Source organism: Mastomys coucha, unplaced genomic scaffold (genome assembly GCF_008632895.1).
Source record: "Mastomys coucha isolate ucsf_1 unplaced genomic scaffold, UCSF_Mcou_1 pScaffold20, whole genome shotgun sequence".
Classification (NCBI taxonomy): Eukaryota; Metazoa; Chordata; class Mammalia; order Rodentia; family Muridae; genus Mastomys; species Mastomys coucha.
The window spans coordinates 69,671,085-69,678,198 of NW_022196903.1; the positions used below are offsets into that span (position 1 = coordinate 69,671,085).

Here is a 7,114-nt window from a genome sequence, read left to right on the forward strand (position 1 = left end):
TCTAGCCACATTCAAGTATTGTTTGTTCCCTCAATGCCACTAGCTTTATTAATGTTATTTATTGGGTGAGTGTGCCTTATCTGCTGTTTAGCTACTTTGATTGATTTTAGCAAGACTGATTAATAATACAGCTGCAGAATCTGAATTTTGTCAATTAAAATTTACCTTAATTCACAACTTTGGGATGTCACTTAGGGTCTGTGGCTGTCAAAGAGCAAAATTTCTGCCTATGTTTCAGAGAGATGTAATGAGGATGATCTAATTTTAAGTGTGGAGAAGGTGAGATCTAGTCAAGTTGAAAAATCTTTGTCTTCTGTCCTTTTTATCATGTCAAGGAATGGTATTTCTCAGTAGTCAGGTTGCTTCTTACATATGACATTTATTATGCCAGGTCTGACCCCTCCTGTGAAACAGAGTCTTCATTTCCTTCATGTATTTAATGTTCTCTAAAAAACAAACAAATACCATTTATAAAAAACAATGCCTTTTTTTGTTTTTACTAATTTTCTTCTTTTTATCTGTCTTATTCTGCAGAATACAATTTGCTAGAGCACAAAGGCTCAGCCAGTCATTCTCATCACTTTACTCCTGGTTTGGGGTTATGACAAGGCATCTGAGAGCCACACAATAACTACTTGTCATTAGAAGGGAAGGGGGGAGGAAAGGAGGGAGAAAGATTTAATAGAGAAAATGAAGTTATCATTTTGTTCTAGCCAATAATCCACTAAACACTTGCCATGAAATACATAACACCAAAATACAACACAAAACACACAATATCAGGATTCATATATTTTTCTTTCTCTTATCAAAGTTCTTTCCTTCAAAGTATGTTTACGTAGTTGATGAAATTTGTACCTTAATTATATGACTTCTGAACCTAAAACATCCAAGTTTTTGAGATCTCTATAAGTTCTCAAAAATAAACAGAAATTGATTCTTTTTATTGATTCTTTTTATGTTTAATTAAGTTATTTTTATTAGATATTTTCTTTATTTACATGCCATAACATTTTTCTTTTCCCAGTTTCCCCTCCCAGGAACAAACAAACAAACAAAAACAACAAGAACAAACCCCTGTTGGCTCCCCCCTCCCCATGCCTGCCACCCCACCCTCTCCCACTTACTGGCCCTGGCATTCCCCTACACTGGGGCACAGAACCTTCACAGGACCAAGGACTTCTCCCACTATACATCCTGATTACAGCTTTCCCTCTCTCCTCTCCCCACAGTCCTTCCTTATAGCCTCCCTTCTCCTTCCCCCAAGTCACTCTTTCTCCCATTCTCCTTAGAAACGGGAAGGCCTCCTTTGCATATCCACCAGCCTTGGCATATCAAGTTACATTAAGACTAAGCATATCTTCTCTTGAGATTAGACATGGCAGCCCAGTTAGAAGAAAAGGATCCACAAGTAAGCAAAGTCATTAGAAACAGCCCCTGCTACCATTTTATGAGTCCAACATGAAGACACAGGTGCACAGCTGATAACATATGTGCAGAGGTCCTAGGTCCATCTCATGCATGCCCTCTAGTAGGAAGTTCAGTCTCTATGAGCACCCATGGGCCCAGACTGGTTGATTCTGTAGGTTTTCTTGTGGTGTTCTTGGTGCCCCTGACTCTTTCAATCCTTTCTTCCCCAGGATTCACCAAGCTCCACTTAATGTTTGGCTATAGGTCTCTGCATCTATTTTCATCCGTTGCCGGTTGAAGTCTTTCTGATGATAGTTATCCTAGGCTCCAGAAATTGATTCTTAGCAGACATTCAAAAAAGGCTCCTTAGAGCTACAAATCCAATAACAATAACGGCAATCTTGGAAAACAATGGAATTCATAAAGCGTTAGATAAGAATAGACTCCAGAAAGATTCAGATCCCCTTGCATCTCAAACTAAAGCCTTTTGCTGCTGTCTCATCAATTTAATGCTTAAACACCTCTCACTTTGCATAATAATGCCATGCCTATACCTGACTGCTTCATTATCATTATGGTTTGCATCAAACCTTTGGAAAACAAAATTTTCTCGTCCTCATTAATTATAAAAGAAAAACAAAAAAGCTAGCCAATAATTATGGATTTTGCATTATGCATTCTGACAGTGTTCCCAGCTGCCACTTGCTATGCTGTGTGTGTTTCTATGAACTCTGCTCTATATGAGAACATGCAGATTTTTTTTTTTGAACTGAAACTCTAGTTTGTAAGATGTAATTTAGATTTCTTTGTGAGGTCTCATTGCAACATGTACATAGACATGACTCTAAAAACTAAAAGGAACTGCCGCTAAGAAAATTAGTGGCTTGGCTGAGTACCATGCTCATTATTCATGGCCTACACTGGTGCTTTTTATGTTACCATAGCGAATATTTGTACCACATATGCATGTGTGTGAGAGAGGGTTTTTAATGTATAGGTCTAAGTATGTGCTGGCCTCAGCATGCACATGAAGTCAAAGAACAGATTTTAGAGCTGTCCATGCTTCAATCTTGTTTGTCATGGTTTGTGTTGACTACCATGCATATGCTAGGTTAGCTGGCTCCTGACTTTCTAGAGAGTCTCTTGACTCTGCTTCCTACCTCACTTTGGCCCAATAAAACTATGGATACAAACTACCATGGCTAGATTTATGTGTGTTCTGGGGAACTGAACTCAAATTCTCAGATGTCTGAGGCTGGCACTTTACTTACTGAATAATTTCTTTAGTAGTACTAAGGTGTTTATTAATTTATTTTTATTATCTAAAACTGTTTTAATTTTAATACTTTTGACCAGATTCTTACTTTCTCTGAAATCCTTTCAGATCCTCTCCCCCTTCTTACCCACCTCACTTCAAGTTCTTTCAAGAAAAATATAGTAAGAGACACTCCAAAACCAAGAAAACAAAATAAAACCATACCCAAAAAGAAAATAAAACACCAAATTATAACAAAATAACAGCACACACACACACACACACACACACACACACACACACCACATGATAGCAAAAAAAGTAAATAAAAAAGCCAGAAAATTGTGAAGTCCATTATGCTTTTAAACTGCTCCTCAATATGAGGCTTGTCTTGGAGTGGTTGATGTACCCAGTGTCACTCTAATGAAGAAAACTGATTTTCCCTCTCCTAGGAGGTATAAATAAAAGTTCAGTTTTTAACCCTAATGGCTGTTATTTCATTAATTTATTCACTTATTCATTTGTTCATTCATTTTTTAAAATGTAACAAAATATAGTAAGATAAAACAAAATAATACGATCAAACTTGGTTAAGACAAACCAACCATAGGGAAAGAGCTAAGAGAAATTACAAGAATCTTAGACCCACTTATACACTCATAAAAATCCTAAAGTGAAACCCATACTATACATGCAGATGACATGATGCAGACTCAGGCAGCCTCGTGAATCTGGCTGCAGTCTCTGTGAGTTCATATGAGCTTTGATAATGTTAATTAAGAGGGCCTTGTTTTCTTGGTGTCCTCACTCATCTTTGTCCTTTGCACTGTTTGCCCATTATTTTTAATTGTGTTCTGTGAACTCTGAGGTGAAGGATTTGATGGAGAGATACAGATAAGACTGAATGTTCCGGTCGCCACCAGCACAGTGTGCCAGAGCCGAGAGGAGACTGGCCGCCTGACTTCCCTTGCTGGCCTCCGCATCCTTGGATTTGTCCCAACAGTCTGTTAAAAAGGCACAACAAAAACAGGCACTTAAATGGCACCCAGACAAAAATCCTGAAAATAAAGAAGCAGAGCGGAAATTCAAACAGGTAGCTGATGCATATGAAGTTTTATCGGATGCTAAAAAGCGGGACGTCTACAACAAATACTGCAAAGAAGGATTAAATGGCGGTGGGGGAGGAGGTGGAAGTCATTTTGACAGTCCAGTTGAGTTTGGTTTCACATTCCAGAACCCAGATGATGTCTTTAGGGAATTTTTTGGTGGCTTCTTTTGAAGAAGATCTCAGAATATGGACTTCTTTGATTTCTTTGAAGACCCATTTGATGGCTTTTTGGAAACCGAAGGGGTCCCCAAGGAAGTAGAAGCCAAGGTACCCACTCCTTTTTCTCTACCTTCAGTGGATTTCCTTCTTTTGGAAGTGGATTTCCTGTTTTTGATATAGGCTTTACTCCATTTGGATCACTAGGTCATGGGGGTCACACTTCATTCTCTTCAGCGTCATTTGGGGGTAGTGGAATGGGCAACTTCAAATCAATATCAACTTCAACTAAGATAGTTAATGGCAAAGAAAAAAAAAAACAGTACAAAGAGAATTGTGGAGAACGGTCAAGAAAGAGTAGAAGTTGAAGAAGACGGACAGTTAAAAGTCCTTGATGATAAATGGTAAGGAGCACCTGCTATGCTTAGATAACAAGTAATTCAATGCACGCATTTAACAGAAATGTTAAACCAAAACAAGCACCATTTGAGGAGTAACAGGAACTTTTTTTTGAAGATTTCAAACGAACTTGACTTTCTGTATAACTGTACCTAATCTAAAGTATTTATAAAACAGCTCATTGGAGCCCCCATCTATCAGATTATCACATTTTTGAGTTTGTTGTTGGGACCACAAATAGGACCTTTCTTTTTATTTTCTCTTTAAAATTGTTGTAATCTCTGTTATGCACTTTGCTTTAAAAACAAAACACAATCTGAGGTGAGCCCTGTGACTCTTGAGTAGTGCTAGGACGAGATTGTTTTTAACACCAGCATGGATCTGCTTCCGATTGTGTTGAACTGTGAGTGAGCAGTGTCAGCTGGCTGTGAACATTGCCAGATTACTCCTCTACAGAAGTACTTCAATTTTATTTTCTCTATTTAGTATTGAAAACTATTACTGCATCAATGGTAGTATATTTCTGGTTTAGTGTAAACTAAGGATGTTTTCTAGCTGTGCATGGATGTTGGCAACCTCGTCAGTTTGACTATTGTTTAAATATGTAATGTTAAGCTTAGGTTAAAAAAAGCTGGTAATTTGGGTTTTTATCATTTGCTTTAAAAAAAAAAAGAAAAGAAATGTGAATGTGTTTGGTGCATTCTTCCATGAAAAAAAAAATAAATGTTCCAAGGTCTCTCAGTGTCTTTGTTCTTTGTCTTTGTTCTCATCTGCCTCCTTCCTTCTTCCTCCTTCTACCTCCTCCTTCTTCTCCCTAGGTCACTGAGCTATATAGTCTCATAGTCTTGTTTTGGGTTCTATCTCATAGATTGGGCCTTATGTCAAATCTGTCATTGATTGGTTATTCCCATAAGCATTGTGTGTTGTAGATAAAGGGTTTGTGGTTCATTTGGTGCTCATGTTGCTCTTTTAAAAGTGTGCAGAGTAAGCTCCTCTACCAAAGATATTGAAATATAGGTATGAAGGGTCAGCATCACAATCTTCAATGAGTACCAAAGGTGTTGTCTTCAGTTACTGTCAGTTTATAGAGAGTAACTATAGTTTTGATAACAGTTTAAAGTGTTTAGTACAGAAATTTGGATTGTTATTTTGGGAATGAGCACTTTCATAAATACCATAAATTCTGTGGCAATCATAGAGTGACTTCATGGAATCAGTTCTTCCATAATGAGGATTCTAGAGATCAAAGTCAAGCTATCATACTTAACATGAAGGACCTTTACTCAAAGAGTCATCTGTTTAGCCATGGAGAATAACTTTTATTTTAAGTGTGCTTTGAACTAAGATGATCTCATCAAACCATAATCACTTGTTAAAGACGATGCATCAAGCAGCAGCTGCCCTTCCTAATGACCCATGTTTGATTCCCAGAATATGATGACTCATAACTGTCAATAACTCCAGTGTCAAGGGATCTGATACCCTCAAGTGGCTCCTGTGCACACCAGAAATGCATGAGGGGCACTGAAATCTCTGCAGGAAATACATTCATGTGCAGAAATAAAATTGAAATAAAACTTTAAAACAGTGTTCAAAAGTGTATTCATAGTGGCTCATCTCACCTCAGTAAAACTGTTGTGGTAACTCCCTCATAGAGAAAGACACACCCAGAAGTATAATCCCTGAGGGATTCTAAATGCAGACAAGTTGAAAGAAAAATGACCCATCCTGCACTTCTTACCAAAAATAGAGGCATTGAAAGAAGTATTCAGAATTTTAGACGTTCAGATAAATCAAGGCTTACTTGCTCTGTGCTAGCAAGTTGCTACATAAAAGGTTAAAGGTGTCCTCTAGATTGCAATTCATTCTGTTTTCCTTAAACAACTTTGCTGTAAATTTCCTTTCCTTCCCTCCTGTCTTTCAACGAGATGGAACAGGATTATATCTGAATTCATAACATTGCCCGCCATACAAGGTAACAGATTCTGCAGTTAATAAATTTGAATACGGTCCCAGAGTAACAAATGGTAGTCCTCTGTAATAATTAGCAGATATGATTCCAAGACCCATTGTCTTCTCTGATCGAACTATACAATGTGGTATAGAGCACTCATTTTTTGTAGAAACTGGCAACATAGAGAGACTCCTATAACCATATTAAAGCAAAGTCCCAAAGGGATAACCACCTGTCTTATATATTGAATATATCAGAATATGTAAGTGTCACAGTATTTGGTCCTATCAATGTGGTCAAGGGTGTTTTTTCTAGAAGAGGACATACATAGCTACTGTGGAAATGACTGTTTGCTTGTGAGCCTTGACAACAGTTGTGAAGCTACAGTCTTACATTCTTAGGTTGGCTATATAATGAAGAAGAATTAAGACCCATGTACAAAGTCTATTCCAGATGCCTAGAAGAAGAAAGACAAATCCACACGCAATGAAGTACAATGTTGTGATCACCCCTCTACAAATTTGAAAACATTAACTAAGATCCTATTATTAATCATAATACCCACCAAAAACTGTGAGTAAAACATGAAAAACAAAATTAATTTGGAGCATATGATAGTTGAATAAAATAAGGGGCTAAAAAATGGCTCAGTGATTAAGATCACTTGCAGCTCTGCTAGAAAACCTAAGTTCACTTCCTAATACTCATGTAGAGTGACTTATAACCACTGTAATTCCATATTTAGAGAACATGTAATAATCCCTCTGGCCTTCAAAGGTACATACCCACACATACCTCACCCCTACCACATACCCACACGTACTTCACCCCC

General features: G+C 37.6%; 1 pseudogene; it reads left to right on the top strand.

Moving 5' to 3' along the window:
* The first annotated feature begins 1,378 nt into the window (after window positions 1-1,378).
* On the top strand, window positions 1,379-4,368 carry LOC116099929 (annotated as a pseudogene).
* The last annotated feature ends 2,746 nt before the right edge of the window (window positions 4,369-7,114 follow it).